This window comes from Penaeus vannamei, chromosome 30 (assembly GCF_042767895.1).
Source record: "Penaeus vannamei isolate JL-2024 chromosome 30, ASM4276789v1, whole genome shotgun sequence".
In the NCBI taxonomy this organism is placed as follows: Eukaryota; Metazoa; Arthropoda; class Malacostraca; order Decapoda; family Penaeidae; genus Penaeus; species Penaeus vannamei.
In genome coordinates this window covers 22,467,339-22,474,838 of record NC_091578.1, presented here as the reverse complement: position 1 = coordinate 22,474,838, position 7,500 = coordinate 22,467,339, and the positions used below count along the sequence as shown (strand labels likewise).

General features: G+C 43.4%; 1 protein-coding gene across 1 annotated transcript in view; it reads left to right on the top strand.

Annotated features, from left to right (window-relative positions):
- Positions 1–7,500, top strand: part of LOC113823730 (homeobox protein HMX3-B) — a 22,384-nt gene that overhangs the window by 12,713 nt on the left and 2,171 nt on the right. The window lies entirely within an intron of this gene.

Here is a 7,500-nt window from a genome sequence, read left to right as displayed (position 1 = left end):
TGATATCGCATAAATGAACATATAGACAATACCAAAGACATATTCAAACAGACGAGTGTATAAAGAAACACAAAATATACATAAGTGTATCTGCATCGACGTATGTATACGCAGATAAATAAATAAAAAACAAATACGCATATAAATATAAATACACATCCATACCTCCCTGAATAAGTATACTTTATACATCGGAAATGTATATCACATACCCCTTTACCTGTACAACTCTCACCTTGGTTATTCAAGAACCCGAATTGCAGTTCTGTTTTTTTTTTATTTCAATTTTGGCTTCACTACACTTAACGCACGGCGAGGCAGAAGGAACGAGAGAGAGAGAAAAAGAGATAGACGTTTTTATCCCGACAGGAAAATAGCAACTGTTCAGTCCTGTGCCATTTAATATCGCTCTCCCTCGCCTCGCTTATCCACTCCCATTCCATCACAGGGAACGTGTTCAGGGGCCTCCTCTTCCTCTTATTATTAGTCTCCTCTTCCTCGTTATTTTCCTCTTCTTCTTCCTCTTCCTTCTCTTATTATTCTCATTTTTCTCTTACTCTTCTTGCGATTTTCCTCCTCTTCTTCCTCTTCCTTCTCTTATTATTCTCATTTTTCTCTTACTCTTGCTATTTTCCTCCTCTTCTTCCTCTTTCTTTTCTTATTATTTTCATTTCTCTCATACTCCTCTTGCTATTTTCCTCTTCTTCCTCTTCATTCTCTTATTATTCTCATCTTACTTCTCTTGCTATTTTCCTCCTCTTCTTCGTCTTCCTTATCTTATTATTCTCCTCTTCCTCTTCGCTTAGTGCTCCGACTCTTCCTTTTCTTTTCATCCTCCACTTACTCTTTTTCTTCTTACTTCTCTTCTTCTCCTCTCTCCTCTTATTTCTCTTCTTGTTCTATTCGCCTTTTCTTCTCTTCCTCCTCCTTTTACTCCCTTTCTTCAGGCACTCCATTTTCCATTTTCTTCGAGCTGCTTTTCTCTTTCATGTCTCTTTTTTTCTCTCTTTTCTTTCATTCTTTCTTCGCCAGTAGCCATTGCTGTTCTCTTCTTCCTCTTTTCCCTATCCTCCTCTTCCTCTTTCTCCTCCCCCCCTCCTCCCACTCCCCTCTCCTCTTCCTCCCCCTCCTCCTCCCACTCCCCTTCCTCCTCCTCCCCTCCTCCTCTTCTTCCTCCTCCTCCTCTTCCTCTTCCCCGCATGTAAGCGTCATCTTCCCTCTTGTTAGGTTTTCGCCCTCGACCTCCCTCCTCCTGTTTGACTTCAATCAAGGAAATCGCTGACTTCAAAGCGCCACACAAACGGCACGCTCATACATCAAGAAATCAGTTTTGTCTGATTTTAATGCACCTTCAAACGGGGTGGAGGGAGTGGGGGGGAGGGAGGGAGGAGGGAGAAGAAGGGGGAAGGAGAGGGAGGGAGGGAGAAAAAGGGAGGAGGGAGGGAAGAGGGAGAAAAAGGGAGAGGGAGGGAGGTGGTGAAAGGGTTGGAGGGAGGGCTGGATAGGGGAAAGGGTTGGCGGGAGGGAGGGATGGATATAGTCTGAGGGGGTAGAAGAGATGGGAAGAGGGAGGTTTCGGGGGGATGAGAGAGAAGGGAGGGAGGGAGGAGAGGAGAGAGGGAGAGACAAGGGAGGGAGGGAGGAGTGGAGAGGGGGAAAGGAGGGAGGGAGGAGAGGGGGAGGGGGATTCTCCGAGCCGTTTCATTGAGATTGGATGGCCAAAATAAAACTCTCCGCTTCGCTATTTTCCCTGACACTTTTCATTCGGTGAGTCGGCCAACTTTTGATGTGTCAATTTAGAAATGGTCCTAGACTGCAGTGATGGCAATTTCCGCAAGATCGCTGGCCATCTATTTTGACTTTTTTTTCTCTTTCTCTCTTTCTTTCTCTTTCTGTCTTTCTTTTCTCTCTCTTTCCCTCTCTCTCTCTCTTTCTTTCTTTCTCTTTCTTTCTTTCTTTCTCTCTCTTTCTTTCTTTCTTTCTGTTCCTGTTTTCTTTTTCTCTCATTCTCTTTTTGATTGATGTCTCTCACACTCTTTTTTGTCTGTCTTTCTGTCTGTCTCTCTCTCTCTCTCTCTCTCTCTCTCTCTCTCTCTCTCTCTCTCTCTCTCTCTCTCTCTCTCTCTCTCTCTCTCTCTCTCTCTCTCTCTCTCTCTCTCTCTCTCTCTCTACCCCCCTATCTCTCTCTCTTTCTCTCTGTCTGGCTTTATCCATTATGATATTTTTAAAATCATCTATCCATCTTTATCTTTATCTTCCCCCCCTCTCTCCCTCCCTCCCCCACCCCTCTCTCCCTCCCTCTCCCTCCCTCTACCCTCCTCTCCCTCTCTCTTTCTCTTTTTATCCACACAAACTCGTGAAAGAAAATAGGGACACGAGAATTAATGATGAAGACATTTAGACGTATGCGACCGTTGATGATTTGACAGAGATGAAAAGGAAAAAGAAACACGCGATTTTGAACGTTAATGCGTCACTTAGGAATGACATGTTGTGGGGTCTACCTTCACATATGTGTGGTTGATATTCGGTTATTTTTTATTATTATTGTTATTCATTACTGTTTGATATTCGGTTATTTTTTATTATTATTGTTATTCATTACTGTTTGATATTCGGTTATTTTTTATTATTATTGTTATCTAATGCTGTCATCGCTGGTGTTGGTATTGTTATTATTACTAGTAGCGTTGTTATTTATTACTTTTATCGTCGGTGTTGTTAGTATTGTTATGGTTATTATTTTTGCTAATAGTATCACTATTAAGATTTTTATTATCTTTGCTAATATCATAATTATAATTGCTGTCATTGTTGTTCTTATTCTTATTATTATCATCATCAGCCTTTTTATATTATGATTATTATTGTTATTATTATTATTATTATTATTATTATTATTATTATTATTATTATTATTATTATTATTATTATTATTATTATTATTATTATTATCATTATTATTATTATTATTATTATTATTATTATTATTATTATTATTATTATTATTATTATTATTATTATTATTATTATTATTATTATTATTATTATTATTATCATTATTATTATTATTATTATTATTATTATTATTATTATCATTATTATTATTATCATTGTTATTTTCATTATTATTATCATTATTATCATTATCATTATTGTCATTATTATTATATTATTATTATTATTACGATATCGTTATAATAATAATGATAGTACTAATGATTATTATTATTATTATTATCATTATTGTTATTATTATCATTATCATTGTTATTATTATAATTATCAGTATTATCCTTATTATTACCACTATCATTTATTTCGTCTTTGTTATTACATGTTTTTATGTACGTACCCGAATAAGTATCAATAGCAGCCTGCATATATACGCATTATAGGCTATGTTCATACAAAACCTACGTCGATATGGTTATATTTATGTAACGTTTATGTAATGAACATCACGAACATGGCTAGAAGTAACGATAAAAATGAGAAAAAGTTGCATATATGATAGAGTTTACGTGCAGTCCCCCCCCCCCCCTCCATTCCTGGCACCCTTCCCCCTCCCCCCTCCTATCTGAGATACCATCCCCTGTACGTTTATCACTCCCCCCCCCCTCAAATACCCCTATACCCTCCCACCACCCCTTTTAATACCCTTTTTTAATACCTGATCCCCATACTGTCATACCCCTCTTCTGCCTCTCCAACCCCCTCCACTCTCTCCTATTGCCCCCTCACTCCCTTCTCCGCCCCTTCTCTCCCTCTTCCACTCCTTCCTCCATCCCCTCCTCCGCCCCTCCACTCCCTCCTCCACCCTCTACACTTATTCCTCTTCCTCCCCCTCCTCCGCCCTTCCACTCTTCTACACTTATTCCCCTTCCTCCCCCTCCTCCGCCTCTCCACTCCTTCCTCCACCCCTCTACACTTATTCCTCTTCCTCCACTCTCCCCTTCCTCCACTCCCTCTTCTCTACCCCTATTCCCCCACCCTTCCGCCCCTCCTCCGCCCCCTCCTCGTCGACGATAAAAGTGGCTATTTGACATAATGTGAAAACAAGAAGGCACATCCCGCGCGCCTCATCCCGCTGCCTCCGCCGCCAGACCTTATCAGCCGCCGCCAAGAACGAACAGGAAATGATTCCTGGCGGCGACGACCCTCGATGCTGCAACCTCTTAATATCTACGCGAGGAAAAGACTCCCTTCTGGAGCGTTCCTTCGAAGGGCGTCGGGAGTCTAGCGGCGGAGCGACCGGTAGCGTTTAGCGGTTAGCGCTACGTAGCGGTTTTGGGGAGCGATTCGCAGTAAGCGGGTCGGTGGGTTTTCTCTGCGTATTAGAGATGGCAGATAGAAGACTCGGCCACGTTGCTTTGCTCGCTATCTGAGGAGTGTGTGCGCGTGTGTGTGTGGTTGCGTCGAGGCGTGTGTACGTGTGTGTATGTGGTTGCGTCTAGGTGTGTGTTCGTATGTGTGTGGTTGCTTCTAGGCATGTGTACGTATGTGTGTGTGGTTGCGTCCAGGCGTGTGTACGTGTGTGTGTGTGGTTGCGTCGAGGCGTGTGTACGTGTGTGTGTGTGTGGTTGCGTCGAGGCGTGTGTACGTGTGTGTGTGTGGTTGCGTCGAGGCGTGTGTACGAGTGTGTGTGTGTGGTTGCGTTTGGGCGTGTGTGTGCGGAGTGTGTCTGTGATTACGATCGTGTGTGTGTGTGTGTTCGCGTGTGTGTGTTATCATTCCATTCTGCCCATTACACTCTGCTCGATCTATAAGAGACAGTAAGAGGAAGAAGAAGAGGGAAAGAGAGAAGGAAGACTATTAAAATATTAAATCGTAGTTTATATTCGCCGAAAAAAGTGAGAGACGTAAAGAAAAGAAGCAAAAAATTTATCACGCACATTCATTAAGGATTATCATTCAGGTGGAAGCAGATGAGCATGAATTGCAGTTTTGAATTCCCTAAATGCCACTCTGACATCAAAGCGATAGTATTGTGGAGCATACGATCAAAAGACAGTTTCCTCTTTTTGAATTTTGGCGCCTTTTCCTTTGGCGTGCCTCCCACAGCGTGTGATTGGCGAACAATGGGCACTTACGCGGATTAATCCTAGTAATGGCAGCCCCTCCGCGTCCGTTTGCCTTCCCCGACGGCTTCGACAGCGACGCACGCCTTTTTCCGCGATATTCGTTTCCCTTTCGCGCGATTTGAGTGACGTCACGGTCGAAAGAGGCGAACATTATAATTCTAGAGTGGTAGATCGTGATTAGAAGTAGGGGAGAGTGAAATGAGTACCTCCTTCGCGAGGCCGAAGTCGACGCCGAGACCGAACAATGGGGAGGATTGTGTTACATTGGAGAGATTTGACGAAGAGCTGTTTAAACTACTACCTCTGTCTCGGACTGAAAGCTGTTCGAATCCGATGTTTCGCTCGGCGCTCGTGGGTGTATGCGTGTGTCGAACATCGGTAATTGACACGGACGAACATCGACTTTATAGATATATGTAGAGTCGCATTTATCATTTTATCTTTCCCGGCGCGTTCGGAAACGTGTAAACGCGGCAGTGCCTTTGCTGGAGCGCGATAGAAATTCGTTGTAATCAGACATTTTCAGCTGGATTAAAGCCTTGGCCCGTAAGAATACGAACGCAGCTTGTACCAAAGTAAGGTGCATTTAATATTTGATGAGCTCGTATTACGCCAGTTTTTTTTTTCTTCTTTTCTTTTTCTTTTTCTTTTTGTTTCGTTTTTCTCTTTTGGTAGAGTGTCTTCCGTAATGCAGATCTTTGCCTGGGGAGCTGTTTATATGCATTTTCCCCGAAGCAACTTCACTTCCTCCATAAAAAAAGGGAAAAAAAGCATCTCGCTAATGTAGGGAAACGCATTCAATTGAGCGAATGCAATAATAGTCGCGAGTAAAAAAAAAACGCGTATATTGAAACTATATCCTTTCTTTTTTTCGGAAAAAGAGGAGGAAGGGGAATAGGGCGAAGAGGAAGAAGAGGAAGAGGAGGAGAAAGGGAGGGAGGATAAAGAGGAAACGAATGGGATAAAAAGGCTGAGGGAAAGAAATGTAAATAACAGAGCAGACATAGGAAAAGGAGGAGGAGTATAAAGAGGAAGAGGAGAGGAGAAGGAGGAGGAGGAGAGGAGGAGGAGGAGGAGGAGGAGGAAGAGGAAGAGGAGGGGAGGATGAGGAGCCAGTTGTTCTATTATCTGCAAGAGGGCCCGAGTGATGCTGCTCATATGCAAATCACGTAAAGCGCGGTCTCTCTCCATTGTCCTTCCCACAACACCACCATACAAAAGGCCAGAGAGGGGAAGGGCAACAGAGGAAGAGATTGGGGGAAGGGGAAAGGAGAGAAAGAGAGAGAGGGGGGGAAGAGAGAGAAAAGGAATTGGGAGGAGAGAGAGAGAGAGAGGGATGGAGTGCAGGGGGGAGAGAGAAAAGGAATGGGGAGGAGAGAGAAAGAGGGATGGAAGTGGGGGGGGGAGAGAAAGGGGGAGGGATGGGGGGAGAGAAAGAGGGAGGGAGGGAGGGGAAAGAGAGAAAAGGAATGGGAGGAGAGAGAGAGAGGGATGGAGGGGGGAGGGAGAGAAAAGGAATGGGGAGGAGAGAAAGAGAGAGGGAGGAAGGAGCGAGAGAAAAGGAATGGGTGAGACAGATGGGGAGGAAGAATGAGAAAAGGGATGGAGTGGAAGGGAGAGAAGGATGGAAGGGGAAGAAGAGAAAGAGAGGTGAAAGAAGCGAAAAGAAATGAGAAGTAGAAGGAGAAAAAAAGCGGAAATAGGAAAGAGAAAGAGAAAAGACAGAAAGAGAAAGTGAAGGAGAGAGAGAGAGAGAGAGAGAGAGAGAGAGAGAGAGAGAGAGAGAGAGAGAGAGAGAGAGAGAGAGAGAGAGAGAGAGAGAGAGAGAGAGCGAGAGAGAGAGAGAGAGAGAGCGAGAGAGAGAGAGAGAGAGAGAGATGCGGTGAGGGGAGCGAGAAAAAGAGGGGAAACTCGAGAGAGGCCCAACAGGAGGGAGATGAGACGAGCGTGAGTTTGAAAATGAGTCTTTGAGGAACGAGGCGGTGGAATGAATGAGGGAAGAGGCGTAGGAACGAGAGAAAAAGGGACAAAAATAAAAAGAGGAAAAGTTTAAGACTAAAGGAGTCGAGATGAGGGAAGAGTGTTTGGTGTTTTAATAGAGGACGGAGAGGGAGAGAAAAAGCGAGAGAAAGAGCGAGAGAAAGAGCGAGAGAGAGAGAGAGAGAGAGAGAGAGAGAGAGAGAGAGAGAGAGAGAGAGAGAGAGAGAGAGAGAGAGAGAGAGAGAGAGAGAGAGAGAGGATCACAAAATAATGAAAAAGAATAATTTTCTCTGTTCTTCTTTTGCAAGCGTTGTCAAATTACAAAACACAAACAAAGGCAACGTTTTATGTTAACATTTGAATCATTGTTGACTTCTAACGTCTCTCTTTCAGTGTTTATTAATCGGACGTCTTGTTTTTGTTTTCATTTTTTTCG